The sequence below is a fragment of the Seriola aureovittata genome, chromosome 18 (assembly GCF_021018895.1).
Source record: "Seriola aureovittata isolate HTS-2021-v1 ecotype China chromosome 18, ASM2101889v1, whole genome shotgun sequence".
Taxonomy (NCBI): domain Eukaryota; kingdom Metazoa; phylum Chordata; class Actinopteri; order Carangiformes; family Carangidae; genus Seriola; species Seriola aureovittata.
In genome coordinates this window covers 10,887,766-10,904,860 of record NC_079381.1, presented here as the reverse complement: position 1 = coordinate 10,904,860, position 17,095 = coordinate 10,887,766, and the positions used below count along the sequence as shown (strand labels likewise).

At 42.6% G+C, this 17,095-nt stretch overlaps 1 protein-coding gene across 1 annotated transcript in view; it reads right to left on the bottom strand.

The window, feature by feature from the left end:
• Positions 1 to 17,095, bottom strand: part of bcr (BCR activator of RhoGEF and GTPase) — an 86,065-nt gene that overhangs the window by 39,718 nt on the left and 29,252 nt on the right. The window lies entirely within an intron of this gene.

Here is a 17,095-nt window from a genome sequence, read left to right as displayed (position 1 = left end):
ACAAAAACACAACGCTCCGAGAGGAAGCACTTGAAAAGGCCAACTACAAACTGGGTCAAGGTTCAAATAATTTGAACACTCAGCATCTCTGGGGAAATTTTCAGCAACCTCCCTCCGACCTGCTTCTGCGGTGGGTGCTATCACTTTCTTAGAGGGAAAATAAAAGCTCCGCTGTCACAAAGTGGCTGCCCTTTACAGGGATAGGTGGGAGAGACACAAAGAACAAGACACAAAGGTCAGCGAGCTGGATACAAATAAAGTACAGTTTGACTACAAATGACTTGCTTTACAAAGTCACACTCAATGAGGTTATGCATTTCATTCAGAGTTCATGTTGTGGCTTCCGTTACACATGTTTCGTTGAGTTAAAATTGCTCAGCTTCCAGGAGGAGAGAGTACAGTCAGTGGTTCGGGGAATCTAGTGTGTAACAGCTGAGGGGAAGACATCATGCATCTCTGAATGTCACAGAAGACCTTTTGCTCATCTCCTCCCACTCCGACATTCAACAGAGCCGCACTTCTTAGAGAGCTGGCCGGGCCTCCTCTGTGCTGACTCACACTAATAACATGCCAGAGTCAAGCACAAACACACACACACACACCGATTATAAGCATTCTGTCGCTTTAAAACACATTCAGCCGACATCGACTTGAGTACTTAGTTTTCTTGTGCCTCTAGAGTCTCACTTAAGTAAATCTCTGTGTGTTTGTGCCGGCACACGCACAGACATATGCTCTTAAAGTCACAGGTCATGGAGTGAGTTAAAAACAGACAGAAAAAGATAGAAAGAACAATGCCAGTGTGTCCAGGGCCCGTCTGACCTTCAGCCCACCCACCGCTCGCTCCGTGTACTCGCTGCTGCCTGTGGGCGGGAGCTGCCCACTGTGCTGGTTTCGACCAATGGCATTCTGCCCGGCAAAGACCAACAAAGAGGCTCTGTGTGTGTGTGTGTGTGTGTTTGTGTGCAAACAGTCTCTTCCCACAATGCCAAACCTTGCAGCAAACCAAACCGAGTAGTGTACTACACATTCTTCATTCATTTTTATTCTTAGTATACGCTGCTGCTGTTATTTTGCAACTGCTGCACATATGCTTTTATTTCTGAACTTCCACAGACTCTTGCTAATTATGTTGCGGTGTTAAAGGTTCTGTAAACGAGATTTTAAACAATAACATAGCAGCAAACAGCTATTTTCTATGTAAAGATATAGTGGAGCAAAGGCGTCCTGAGTAGATAACGAAGCCACACCCCGCTCTGTGAGTGTCGTAATCTGAGCTTCTCTGTTCTTTGGTTTGGTATCCGAGACCGCGTCGCATGCATTTGAGTGCATGTGAGTCCCTTCCTTGTTAACCTGTTGGTCCTGACCATGTGTATAAGCACAAAGGGACCGAATACACTTGATGTGGCACTGTGCAGTACGCAGCAGAAACCACATTTTCATATAAAAAGGCCACTGACAAAGCAAGAGATAAGACCAGAGAACAGGCGGACTGGCCATGGGGACAACCGGCTCAAATCCCGGTCAGTCGGTGGACCATCAAAACATCCATAAAGATTTTACTGACTCTGTCAGTGTCGTTCGTGTGGCCTGGTCCCAGCAGGTAAGTCCAAGGCTGAATTTCTTTCCCAGTTTGACCATGGAGCCAATACCAGTAGAGTGCTTCATCTTGACTTGGAACTGACTATTCTTCTCCTCAATGTTTAAGTAACCTGATGGCTACATAATGGTACATGTCTGTTTTCATTAGTTAATGGCATGGCAACCTTAGCTAACTTGCTGTTACTCGTATCATGAATTTGTTCAGCATATGTTGCTATTGCTAGCTGGCTTACTGCGTGGGCTAATGGTAGTAGCTAGATTGTTTTTGTTGGCACTTGTGTACACAGGGTAACTTTAATCACTTGTGCTTCTTGCTGTGTGGCCACTTATCATTTCATATCTTTTACAATGTACATACATACACATTTAGCCCGTACAAGGGTGCAGCTTTCTGTATTTATGCCAGACAGTATTACTGAGTTACAGGATCTAACATTTTTATAGTTTGTTACAACAAAAACTTTTAGAAGACAGCATGCTAACAAAAAGAAAACACATATGTCAAACGCATCGTCTAAAAATACAGGGTGTTGATGTGAAAAGCACCAAATGTGAGTGGGTGCCATCCTGGCATGTTTTCTTTTCTTTCCCCTTGACCCCACCTCTGTGTGTTCATGTAAGGCAGCGTAACATCTCGAGCTGACGTTTAAAAAAATGATTCCTCCAGCTGTTTCTCCAGAACACTCGAGTAAGTGCAGGCCTCGTTTTAATCTTCCTGCCACCTTGCTTTGGAAAAATGCTGTCAGTAGAAACATACTGAGGGTGAGTGTATGCATATGTGTGTCTGTCTGTCTGTCTGGTTATGTGTGTGCGCGCACGCGTGTGTGTGTGTGTATGTGTGCGCGTGTGTTAGTGGAATGCCTTTAGTGCCCACACACAGCCTCGAGGCCAAGAATACTGAGCATTCAAACAACAGTTTTTAGTATGTAACCATCTCTTGGTTGAAAGAGGGAACAGCGACAGACCTAAAACCCCAATCATGAATAATAATGATAAACTCTGGATAAATGATTATACATGAAATGCCAAATGAATCACCACAGCTCTGACTAAATGCAGTGTCTTCTGGGGAATGTATGTCTCTAAGGTACAAAAGCATACAAAAGCTAGGGGGTAAATAGCTCCAGTTTATCTGCCAAGTAAAACAAGATAGAAACAGAAGTGTTCTCTTATAAACAAATTAACTGTTGAGACTATTAGTAGTCTGCTAATAGGCTCAAAACATCTTAGCATATTTTTACATTATGTTATTTATATGGACACAAACAGGGCATACGTGTGTGCATGACCAGCAGTTTCCAATGGGGGAGGGTTACTGAGCTTTACAGGTTCAGGTTTGTTAATGGGTCACTATAGCCTGTGGTCATGAAACACTAGGCTTCAGTCTGACCACGTCTGACCTCATCTCAGCCCAGACATCGCTTCTAACGTCGCCTTTCTCTCTCCGTCTGTCTCTCACATGATTTCTTTGTATGCCCCTGCTCTCTTGTGTTTCTGCTGATATGTGGCTTCCACCGCTGGTCTCTACATCCACATCCACATACTGCTCACAGATAGGCATCTTCCTCTTCCTTACTGACATATGCCTAGAGAGCAGTGCAAATACACACACACACACACACACACACACACACACACACACACACACACACACACACACACACACACACAGTATTCTTTTAAAAAAAACAACAACATTGATTTCCTCCCAGAGCCATTGGCAAAATAAAACGACCAAACTGCTTTGAACCACAAAAATAACACACACACACACACACACACACACACACACACACACACACACACACACACAGTCCTGTAAAATGTTTACATGGAAACAGTGTTTGGGAGGGGAACAGGTCTTTTTCCTGCTGCAGGTGGAAAACTACAATCACACTGGGAAAGCTGGTGCTGCGCTGCCATGGCAACGCATGGATCTTTCCAAAACAATATCGCAGGCTGGGCAGGGGTATGAGGGTATCAGGGTGTCATGAAACATGACACCAATCTGTTGATGGGATATCCTATATAACAGAGGACAGAGGTTTCAAATAATGTACAGGGGAGCTGCTTGCAACTGTTGAATCATTGCAGTTTCTCTGTGCTGTATATGACGCACCACTAATGGACTTTTGGAGAGAAGAATGTATTATGCATCTGGTTGTGTGTTTTTGTGTGTAAAAAAAGTGTGCAGACTGAAACATGCCTGCAGCACAAAGTAGCAAAATCTGTTAGTTACTGAGAGTTAGCATCAAATGTCTGGTTTGATTCATAATCTTGTTTACTTATACTTTGATCAGATTGTTCTTGATTTTATTCACATTTTTGACAATCTTAGACTGTACTTTTGTTTTGACAACCTTGTTGCATTTAGGTATCATTTAACACTTGAAAGCGTTGGCCTCTTAAGATGAAGGAATATCTCAGCGCTTTGAAAGTTTTTTGCCAACAGTTAGATGAGAAGTTTGATAGCACTCTAATATGGAGCTAGAGGTTAGCTTAGCTTAGCGAAAAGACTGGCAGCACGGGGGAAACAGCTAACCCGACTCTGCCTACAACCTGCCAACACGGATTAAAGTTTTTACTTCAGCTTTTGTACCAATCAAACAAACTCTTTGTTAATTGTTATTTAGACAAATAATTTAGTTAGACAGAGCCAGGTTAGCTCTTTTTCCCTGCTTCCAGGCTGCTATGCTAAGCTAACGGTCTGCTAGTACCCTACTGGCTCTTGCTTCATATTTAGCTTACACATATGAGAGTGGTATTAATTTCTCATTTTGCCATTAGCAAGACAGTGAATAAGCACAATTCTCGAAACAAACTATTTATTTAAATGAAACAAGGGTTTCAAAAAATGTGTTTATATTCCTAACTTACTTTCTGAGTCTGATTGTCTAGTATTTTTTTGAGAGGCCATTCAACGTACTCTGATTTGCTAGTTCATTCTCTTTGTCTCACGTTTTACCCAGGGTTTTCTTTTTTTACTTTTATACTTCTCAATTAAGATGAATAAAACTCTTTCAATCCCAACACCCTTTTCTTTGACTGCGTCCCAGTCTTTTCTTTCTCTCAGCTATAATGGATAAAACATCTGCAACATCTACATACTGTTACAAAAAAGATGAATGGGCCTACAATGTATTTGCTTCGCTCATTGCCACACATACAAGGAATTAAAAGGCTTGTCTAAGTTGAACTGAGATAAGCTGTGGACAAAAAGACAAAGGAAACAATTGTTGCCTGAAGTCCTGTAATGCTTTGTGTGGTGTTGAGGAAAGGAGGGGGGAAAGTAAAACAAAAAGAAAACAGGAAAAAAAAGAGACTTATGACAGAAATAATTATGGCAATAACTACAATAAGAAAAAAAATGATGAATAACAATCAAGAGAGAGAAGATGGAGACACTGCAACAGACTGAGAGCCATGAAATTAGAGAGAGAGAGAGAGAGAGAGAGAGAGAGAGAGAGAGAGAGAGAGAGAGAGAGGGAGTGACTCTCAAAGGAGGCATAAGATATCCTCGATAGTGAGAGCTGCCTCTCCATCCCCCATCATGCTTTCCACTCAGCATGGCCGTCATAAATCTGCCCCGGCTGCTGACGCCTTTATTGGACTTTGGGAGGAGGCCTGTCATCCTAACACTGCCAATATAACCCCACCTTTAGCTCTCTCTTTCTCTCTCACACACACACACACACACACACACACACACAATTACAAATGCATTCACACGCTTACCTTAAAGCCCCACCCAGCCCCATAGGGCCCTAATGTTACGCTACAACACTCAGAGCCCTCTTTCCTAATCCAGCTATTTGTCGAGAGGAGAAAGTAATCAGAGATCGAATGGTGAGTTTTAATGGCTTCCCCCGGCTCCTCCCCCATAAATCTGATTAATTTACAGTACAGTGTGTTAGTAGGGCACAGTGGATTTGGGAGGGCTAATCGAATAGAAGAGGCAAAATTTGGACAATAGAGATAAAGAAGATGCACCTCTGTCTCTCGAATAATGATGCAATTTTCATTACTACCCGTCAAAAAATTGTGTTAAATTCATATTCAGTGCTGTACTGTAAACTATGATGGAAAGGGAACTGGGGTGAGAGTTGCTGCAAGGAGAGGAAAAGAAAGAGAGGGCACCCCTTCCCCTGAGTTCCTCCATCCCCTAAATATCCAATTTAGAGACAATTTAGCAGAGAAGAGAGGGGGGCTGGTAGGCGAGGGAAAGTGGAAGGCTGTGGAAATTAAAGTGAAGCCTCAGCTACAGCATCGCTGGGGGGGACAGACATGTCGTCAAATGAACTTGAACACAGCGTTTCTCCCGTAATCCTCCCGCGACTGCACAGGCACTTGACAGCAGTTAATTTGATAAATGTCGCTATCTTGTCAATGGAGGGCAGACGCAGTGCCATATAGTGCATGGGTGGCTCTATTCTTAAACTCCTCAATATCTGCAATTTAGGCATGAAAATCTAGAGGGCTGGCTCCTTTCAGCTTCTCAGAAGACACGAATAGAGAGACAGTTTAGAGAGGAATGCTTCGCTTTCCCTTGATGCCACAGTGGCCTCTTTGCATCCCTCAGAAACCATTCACTGGAGCTAGACTGGGAAGCAGAATGACTTTCAAAAAGATAAAGATGAATCCTAAAGGTATTCTTGACAGAACAAAGACACACAAGGTGTGTGATCCGCTACACAATTCAATATCTCTGAGGCAGAGGCCCCTGGAAGCTTGTTTTATTTATGAATTTATTTTTGTATTTGTATTACTCCTTTGAGAGGACCAAGAGGGCCACACACCACTGCGCGTGAAGGCAGTAACTTTGATCATTTCTTTTTCCGATTGTTGTCTATTTACCATGACTACTATGTCACCGATCAAACCAGCAGTCACAGCCTCCTGATGTCTACCTGGTGGTAAATTCCTTGTCGCCGCTCTCTGGCATTGTTAACATACTGGAGCTGAGAAATCATAATAAACCAATTTGTTTCCTGAAGGTAATCTCTTTGACTCCACATCGATAATCTCTGTGGAATCAACCCAGCAGCAGCAGCAGCAGCAGCAGCAGCCGGTTTCAGTTATAATGCTGGGATGGTCGCCAAGTCAGAGATACTGTACTGCTCCTTTAAATACAAAAAGCGCCCCTTGCAGTGATGTAATCATCCCTTTGTCTCAGGATGGAGGGATGAGAGAAAGAACGAAGCGACAGAGGAAAAAGCGTGGCCTAAAGTCGCACCTTCGAAGGAAGAGAGAACAGAGAGACGATCAGACGAACAAGGACTTTTGTGCGTGTGTGCACGCCTGCAGTGCAGCTTTGTTTACTGTGTCACTTCACAATGCTACTGTTTGCGCTATGAGCTGTTTTCCTGTGTTTAAATGTTTGCATGGTTTTGGAAGTTTTCCTAAACTGCTCTCGGGGACAGATGCAAACTGTTTGTCCATGTTTCGCTACGTGGTAAATCTCTGCCATGGAAAGAGAAACAATGTCAGATATGACAGCCAGGCCGCCTGCACTGATGAGTTAGTTTCAGCAGCACACTGCCTCTGGCTGCATCATATACTGCTTAGTGAGAGAGAGAGACAGAAGAGCTTCTTGGGTACTACAATCCACTACAAGTGGATTTTCCGACAATACTGAAGGGTTTCAGCATTTTTTTGAATGCCATAATTGACAATGGTTCTGCTTTGTTTAAGGGTTGTGAAAGATTTTAAAGTGTAGTCCTCTCAAAAATAGATTTTGCTTATGTTTCTGTGCAGATTGTAGGTGCAGTTTTTAACACTAGACGGTTGTTGACAGATTGATCTGCTGAGGGGGGAAAAGTTTCTCTGTGCTCACCTAAGATCTCTGTTTAACCCGAGCACATACAAGCCTGATTTTGTCACATCACAAGTTTGGAAACCAACCTGTGGTCAAGTATGAAACTGACACAAGGGTGAAGATGAAGAGTGCGATGAATATAAACTAAGAAGGGAGTTTTCAGTGAAGAAGCAGATGTCAAATAGTTGAACTTGAATGAACTTGTTTCAAATGAATTTTTTTTTAATGAATATATTCCAGACTTTTACAAAGTTATTCTTCCAAGCTAATTTTTTTAAATGGCTTAAAACAGGAGGAGATAATTAGAAACACTATATCTTGACCATGCTGAAGATACCTAATTTCTGGCATTTCCTGAAATGATTTATCAGTCCATTATTGTTGTTGATCTATTTTATGTCACCCGACTTAATCGATTACTTGACTACTGATTTCAACACTTCAGATGTTTGAATGCTTTGTTTCTTCAGTCTTATGCTGACAAACGTTTGCAGGAATTTGCTGCAGGGAGACAAGGAGAATAACAGAAAAATGATTTGGTAAAAAAAAACAGAAAACACATGAAAAGAGAGAGAGAGAAAGATAAAAGTTGACAGGCTGGCAGGCAGGTAGCAGATACATGCAGGAAGAACTGACCCCACACATAAATAAACATATTTACAGTAGAAATGTGGACGTAAAGATTATTACACAACCAATCATACAGGCAATCACAAAGCCTGTCAAGACAGGATGACAAACAGCCGTACGCTGTGTGCTGTGTGTTTTGTCAGCTTCCCTCGGTGGTGTGTGTTTTACATCCTCCTCTGTAGCCACCGCTTCTCTGCCTCTGTCTGTGTTTCACTCTACATCTTTTGTATTCTCTCTCTCTCCTTTCTGCTGCCGCTTCCTTTGATCACACAAGACTTTCGAGGAGAGCGCTCTCCTGTCTCAGTGGACACATGCTCAACACACACACACACACAGACACACACACACACACACACACACACACAGACACGCACACACCGCTCTACACTCATCCTGCCAGACAAAACCTTTGATTCCATAAGCGCCTGTCTTGTCTTCTCTGTCAACCGCTAAAGTCATTAGGAAGGAGACTCATTACCCCGACCCCCAAAGCATTATGGGGGAAATAAGCGTTCAAATTGCTGCAAAATCACACAGAGACTCTGATTAATAATACAGCATGCTAAATTACCAGCTCCGCTCTGGAACATGGCCGGCACTCATTAGACTGTGGTTTCTACAGGCAAAGATGGTAATGCATGATGAAAAAAAGAGGAGACTTGGCTTTTAGGTTGTTAAGTCAGCAAATGGTGCAACTATGGGAATTTTAGCACAGAGGGGTGATGATGGGTCTTAAGTGTAGACCGTCTAGCTCTCTGCATCTGATGAATCACAATAACAACACATTCTTTATCTCCACTCCACTTTGCGCTTTCCTTTCATATTACAAAACAGGGGAGCTTTCTCTCTCTCTCTCACTCTCTCCCGTTCCTCCAAATACTATCTTTCCTCAGCATCTCTTCCCCTTTGTTGCATCTGTCTGCTGTCTTCTCATTTCCTCTCCAAGTTGGCCTTTTGCAGGAGCCAGTCTGCGATCGCACGGCGGCGGTAAATCTTGAGGGCAGACCTCAGCCCTCTGACACTCTCTTTAATGCATCTTGAGCACCGCAACCGTTGCGTGTGTTTCTGTGTGGGCGGAGAGAGGCTTCATTAATTTATCTACACTGAAGCTGGCACTTGAATCTCCACATGTGGGTTTTAAAATGCTCTATGGGCTCGGTAAAAATAGAATAGATGTAATTGACAGAAACGCATTTTTCTTCATCTTTGAATAAGATGTAGTTGAACTTGTGTTAGCATCTCTAGACCAGCAGCCCAAAGTTAGACTGGGACAGTTTAACCGGACTCAGTTTAATGTCATGGTTTGGTGGAATGAAAATCCTCCTGTATAGCCACAGTAAAAGATCACAATGACAACTCCTGTCACACATGGTGAAGTCTGGATCAGCTTTGTAGACAAAGCTTAAAATGTGTGACCAAACATGATACTGTTTGGCAAGTATAATGTTAAGCGTGTTGCCCACCTCAGTTTAATGTGTTCATATGCTAACATTGGCCACACAAAGTACAACTGCAGCTAATGGGAATGTCATCAGATATTTGGTCAAAAAACAAGATATTGGACAAATCAACGTGAATATCTGAGCCAAATTTCATGGCCATCCGTCTAATAGTTGCTGAGATATTTGATTCCAGATTAAAGTGGTGGACAAATCAACAGACCAACATCGACATCCTTAGAGCCTTTATTAGCACGGCTAATAAAGCGACAACATAGAAATATAGAGTGCAACAAAATAGTATCACACAATCACAGGTGTTAAGTGTTTCCATGTGTCTGTTGCTGGAGGCCGGAGGCAGTCACAGCGCAGAGCAGAGCAAAGGTCAGAGGTTAGAGGTTAACGCATTGGAGTAGTGGGGACAAAGGTCACATGGGTTTTGTGTTACTGTGTGTCTTTGTGTGTGTGTGTGTGATTGTCTATTCACGTATGCCTTGAGCAGGGGAGCTGAAATCCAATTAACTAAAAGTATTACGACTTCAATCAATAAAACCACCAGCTTAAAGAAACGCACACTGGCCTTTATCAGATTTTGACAACACATACCTCCCTTAGAAATATCATCATCATGAAAGTGTCAACTGGACCGAAGTGGATTAAGACAAACGATGGACCCACTAATTAGTTACAAAGTCATATGTGGGTCATCAAAATATAATAAATGTGTATCAGTTCTTAAATCTGGAGTGATAAGATGTGGGTGTAGCACTGCTGTGGAGGTATTATGATAACTTTTGATAACTTTTTATACTCTGTACTCTTTCATTTTAAACACATTTTCTATATGTCATCTGTTGATTTCACCCTGAGACCACACATTGGGATCACCATCCTCCACATTTCAACTGGCTTTGTTTTTTTTCCCGCCTGTCCAGACATGAATGACAGACACAGTTTTGACAGCAGACCTACTGAACAATTGCTCAACTTATTTTTCATGTCTCATGTGCGATAGAAAATTTGATCCTTGTTGCCATTTTGGATCTGATTTGAGACTCTACGTTGACGGTTTCAGAGGAGATGAATGATTGAACAGTAATCTGTGACAGGCCACGAATAAAGGTAGATTATCTGGCTGACAGGCAGATGTTCAGCAGGGGTCTAATTACTATTGACAAGCCTTTTCAGTCAAAATGGATTATTGTTGAGTTTTATTTGTACTACATCATATTCCGACCCACTTACACATGTAATACTACAATTACTACAACAACTACTTAGAAATCTAGTGAACTTCTATTTATTTTCTTAGTTGTTATCTTAGAAAATAGGCCTGCTATGATACTGCACACATCCTCAACAATAACTAATACAAATAATGCAACAACTGCTTCAATTAGATTCAGCGGTAAATGTGGCGTCATGGATGGGAGGAGCTGTTGCTTTCACCATGAAACACTAGACCAAGACCAGGTGATGAAAATGCTTTGTTAGTTTCCCAGGTCAGGCGATTCTACATGAACAGAGTTGACTCTGTGTGATCAGGTGTAACGCTTTCTGTAAGGTGCAGTGATTTGAGCTTTATGGTTATGGTGTTATGGTATGTACTGTTTAGGTGCGTTCACTTGAGCACCTGTGAAGTACCATTGCTTTCTCTTCAGTGTCAGACTAAGCTTTAAAATCCTTGGCAAAACAGTGAAGTACAAATGGCTCATACTCTATGTTCTTCAATCATTTTATGTCCTTCATACAGTAGACGGACAGTCAGTGAGTGCGTGTTTGGGGCATTATCTCATCCCTTAGGGACATTACATCACTCCCACTACAATCCTCAGAGTCCTGTAACTCAGGTACTGTTGCCCCGCTGCTGCTGTTGCTGCTGAGATTGTCTCTAAGAGACCAGAACCTCTGCCAGGCCATTCTGCCAAACAACTAAACCTCTGCTTCTTCATAGTATACTGAAGTTAGCTTCATACAGCCAATACAATTGATGTTATTCTTATGCCATTTTAACATCTAAATATGGCATCCAATCATTATTATGACATAGTCATTTGAGAATTCTTTACACAGCAAAATCCTATCAATTTCACAATAAATCATATTTTGTAAATACATTTCCTGTCAAACCAGAACATAAGATAATGTGGGGCAGGAATTTATAACCAATAGGATATCAGGGAGAGATAGAGCGGTAGCCTTATTTGATTGGATATTCAATTTTTATTCGGTGTACAGCAAAAGGTCAGAAGAGGTCAGTTCTGATTTCCCTGAACGTGCTTTAGAAATGCAACACTAACATTGTGCGGCATGAAGAAAATCATCAGGTAATGATATATAGTTGATGTGTAAAACCCTGAAAAACAAACTGACAAGGCTACACTCAGTCTACCTTAACTACGTCCTCTCTCCCACAGCTCCTGGCTCAGACATTACGGCCTGCAGCGGCGCTTATCATCGACAAACAGCAGAGCGAGCACAAAGGCCCCCAATCTGCCTAATCTCTGGTCAAACACAAGGCGCAGCATCATCGCTGCTCAGGGCAATAAACTGCTGCTTTATGCTGGAGCTGTTCAGGGGACACGCGCTAGGACTTTGCTAAACGGACCATAGAGATTTGCCAAAGCACGTCTCCAGGGGAACTGTTGCCTGGGTTACCACAGCCAACAGGAAGAGCATTTCATTTCTGATTAGGTAACCTGTCAAGATACAGAAGAGGCTTTTATTCATGCTACTTAAGAAAAATAACCAGTATGAATTAAGCATCCCAGGTGAATATGTAATGAATGGTTGTTGTTTTTTTTGTTCAAATTAGCAAACAGTGCAAACCATTAGATTAATGTTTGTTGCTCATGGACACCATACTTGGTTGCTTATACACTGATAGATCTAAGCGGCGGCTCTAAGCAGCTCTTTGAAGAACAAATTCAGATTAAAGCTGACTGGAGAATATAAAGGTAAGCACGCCTCATTTGAAATAGAGAACACGAGGAAATGTAAATGTAAGACAGCATTCCACCATAAGGTAAGCTGTCATTTTAACATCCTTTTAATGCATTTCTCACCCGATCTGGTTGCTATGGAATTTCAGTCGCCTGTATCTGTTCTTCTCTAATCTTCTCCTCCTCCCCCCTCTTTACACTGGCACTGGGCCAGTCTGACTGTCTGCCAGTTTCAAGCGTCCCAGCATCAATTACCTGAACCCGGCACTCACGTATTCCCATAATGGCTCTAAAACCCACACACACACACACACACACACACACACCATATATGCCTCGCCCCCACACACAATGCCTGATCAAATACACGCTCGTGAGACACTAGAGCCTATCCACACTTTCAAAAACCTATAGTAGACTCTCATCCTCTCTCTTCTCATGTGAACACACAAGCACATTTCCACAAAATGAGGACACTGAATAATTAGAGAGATGAAAAAAAGAGTCAGAGCCTACACAGACAGTCATTTCAATTATCTCTATTCCTCTGGCTGTCTGGCTGCTGCCGTCTCTTGAAGGTTATGGGCTCAGCTCACCACAGTCTCTCCTCTGGGACTTAGTCATGAGGAGCCAGTTTGCTACTTGATTCTCCTCCACACAGGGTCCCACGCTAGATCTCATCACTGTCCTGATGGACCGCTGTCTCACTGTCCTGCTGTAACCGATAGCTGTGTCACTTTATACTGTATTATAAAACTTAAAAATAAGGTCTGATAAAGGATAAAGGGATTTTCTGATGGATTCTACAGGACACTTGTGATGCTGAGAGCAACGATGGGCAGGTGGCCAGGCCAAATGCATGGTATTTGTAGTCTCTTAACAGCTGCATTGTGATATGATAAACAAGGATGTTTGAATGAAGCAACCTCCTGCCCAGCCCTCACTCCCACTCCTAAATCCTCCCAGGTATTTATTGGATGCGTTCAGCCCAGGTCTGGTCTCCTTGGCAACAGGACCTAGCAGAGACACACAGGAAGCTCTGGGTAGACCTGTGAGTGTGTGTGTGTGTGTGTGTGTGTGCGCTCTTTATCTGCTTCCCTCTGGAAACGCATGCAGCCTCACTGTCCTCCATCACTCTGCCACAAGGACACGACTCACACTGATAGTCAACACCTACACACACACGCACACACACACACACACACACACGAACAAACATAGGAAATGTGTTCAACATAGGCAAACAATCACACATATGGCTGAGCACATGCATGTGACGACCTGCCTGCTAGTACGAACGGAAGCAAAGCACATGCAGCTCTATAAAGCACATGCACATATGAATGGTAACTTTAAATAAGACCTCGGTAACAATGTACTGGAATAGTACAGTGTGTGATGTAATAAATACGTGGATAAAAAAAACAAAGGAATCACATTCTGAGACAAAGCCCTGAGAAATGATTTCTCAAGAAGAAGCGCATCACTTTTCCATCAATCCATCCAGCCATCAGCTATCCATCCATAACATAAATGAATTAGCATAAATGTTTCAAATAGAGATGCATTGCTCTGTCAGCATCTCTTTTTTTTTTTTTACCCACAGTTTCAGACCTAGGAGAAAAGAAAGCACCATGTGAATAACTGGACACATAGACATGGTGAAACAAAGAGTGTGACATATACAAGAGAGTAATTTCCACTGGGGATGGAGTGGACATGTCCCCCTTACTTTCCAAAATCCTACTTTTGTCCCCCTCCTTTTTATAATGTCAGGTTGATTTTCTTACTGATATCTCACTGAAAATGATCCTCTTACTCTGAGGCCAAGATAGTCCAGATAACACAAGAGAGATCTTGATAAAAATGATGATATGCTAATTAGTGTCATTATTTATTATCTTGGTCTTAAAGTAATGAGCCTAATGAGCTGCAGCAATTCTCTTTTGGACTTTTTTTCTCCTGGATTTCGCCTCTCAGGCAACACACAGGGTGCCCTCTGTTATTGCTGGAGGTTGTTGGGAGCCGTACAGCTGAGATAAGGACCCGCAGACACTGTTCACGGCCGAATAAAGCACATAAAAATCCTCTATATCTTTTATTTACAATTAATATTCTCCTAAGATGTTAGATTTTTATTAATCAGTGCCCTTTGTGGTAATAATGCAAATGCAATATTAAATATATCAGTCCTAATGCTAACAAGTATCAGACCTCTTTCAAGGAAAGTAAACAGGGTTTTAAGTCGGGTTATATGCAGGCTTAAATACATTTCAGTCTAATTTTGTATTACTATTATTATAACCAAGTGTATATACAGTACATCTAGCTCTAGTGAAATTACCAGCTCAGTAACAAATAGCAGTAAGAGAAGACAAGAGAGGGCTGCTGTGTCTTTTTTGAGGGGTTATTATTGTAGCAGATTCTGAAACACAAAGTTGCTAAACGACTAAGGAAAGTTTGAAACATGCCCTTTGAGCTTTTGGGAGGGAAAATGAACAAGCCTCCCCCCAAAATAAACTCCAAGTGTGGCTGGTGCTAAATTGTGAACACAACTTGAGACAGAAAACAAAGCAATGGGCAAATGAATGGGATTTGACAGAAATTTCGGGAGAGAAGAGAGATGAGACGAGATAGGAGCCTCTCAGAAGCATAAACTACTTAGAGAGAGACAGTGAGGGAGGCACTGTGAATAAGACTCTTTCTTCTCTGGCGCCTCGAGGGAGGAATGATATATTCAATTTGTGTTAAAAGAATGTGTTTAGAAAGAAAACACTCCGACGGGCCTGGAGTGCATGCAAGACATGGATCGCGGGATTAATGCCTTTTCTGTGTTTCTCTGCTGGATGGTAATTGAGAGATTCAGGAGCAGAGCTTTTACTGAGCCAGAGCAAGGTTACAATCTGTCACTGAAAACTACAAACATGGCCACAAGGGCAACTGACAGTCATAAAAAAAACTGTGCTAAATGTATGTTAAAAAAAAAAAAAAACATTATACTCAGGAGGAAGGAGCCCTCCCTGAATCGCCCTCTTCACCTCTAATTCTTCACTCTCTTCTTTCCCTCGTTTACCTTCTCAATCACATCCCTCTATTTCTCACACCTCCTTCTCTCATACCTCAAACTTTCTGCTAATCATTTCATTATTCCCCTCTGCCTCGGCTCGCCTTTCACCTTTCTGGAATGATGACTGATATTGAGGTGCCGGTTACACCGCACTGCTAGGGTAATGCTAGCCCGCTTATGTAACAGGACACTACAAGCGAGGGGAGAGCATGGCACCATGGGTTGCAGAGCCGCTCATACGCATGCATGGGTGTACGCCCACGGATGTCATTTAACTATGGAGCATTACGAGAGAGCAGTAGAGCATATAAGCACTTTCAAAGCTTCAGTTCCTGCAGACAATCAGAGAGCTAATACTGGTTTTGCTCTGCTCTACTAAAACGTTTTGACAATGCAAAAACAAGAACTTACTTTTTGATAAGCTGCTAAAAAAAAAACAAAAAAAAAAACAGAACTGTGGTCAATTATATGCCATGCGGGGTAGACATGAGGTAATACTGTTATGTACTCAATATTTCTCTGTGGCAGTAGATCTTTTATACTTCAATTTACCAAAGAATACAGAGCGTGAACTAGAGAGATGGTGAATGAAATGATCATTGAGTTACAGAAGTGGAACAAAGATGGGGCTGGAAATAGTTCTCTGTATAAATATTGCAGCCCAGGACCCTAAATGAAAGCTGCCCTACCTAGTGAAGGATGACATCAGTATGGCTGCCTGAGGAACCTAAAGGTACCGCAGAGTGAGTGAAACATGATGAAAGCACAGTATAGGTCCATGTACTCATTCAGACAAAGGCAAATTTCCCCACGGAGTGTTGGCGTCCTCAAACTGTGGAAATGACCTCCTTTGGTGTGTGTGTGTGTGTGTGTGTGTGTGTGTGTGTGTGTCTGTGTGTGTGTATAAAGTGACTGGGAGGGCAGAGCAGGTGGGGGGTGGGGCAGCTGGTGGTGGAAATGGTGCAAAGCAGCACTGCATGGTTTCTTGACCACCAGACAGATGTGCTAAGAGCCGCAGTCCCACATGCTTATTACATACCAAGGACAAGGTGAGGGACACACACACACACACACACACACACACACAGGCACACACACGTGCCTACGCATACATGACCTCATATGCACCACAAGGACACATGAATGCCATCTATCAAATCTGAGGCACATTTGTGTGCAACTGTACTCACACCCCCACACACACACACACACACACACACACACACACACACACACACACACTCACACACACACACACTCACACATAGAGGCCAGATGTGCATATTTTGAATCAGCCCAAAAACAATTTCAGATGCCAACTTCCTCATCAGCGCACAGATGCACATTAAACTCCATATGACCCAAAAAAAGAAGGCAGACAGAGACGTACAGAGGAAGAACAAAGGAGTCCTTTTCGTCATCACCCCTGTGAGGCGTCTGATGATGAATCAAGTCTGTCTCAACACACCATGTGTGTGTGCGTAATATGTGATGTGTATGCGCTCTCAGGTTGTGCAGTACAGCAATGCCGTGGACCAAACTGAAACTGCTGCTTCTTAACTAAAGCCCCATCGTCCTGCTGCCCTCGAGTCCAAACCCT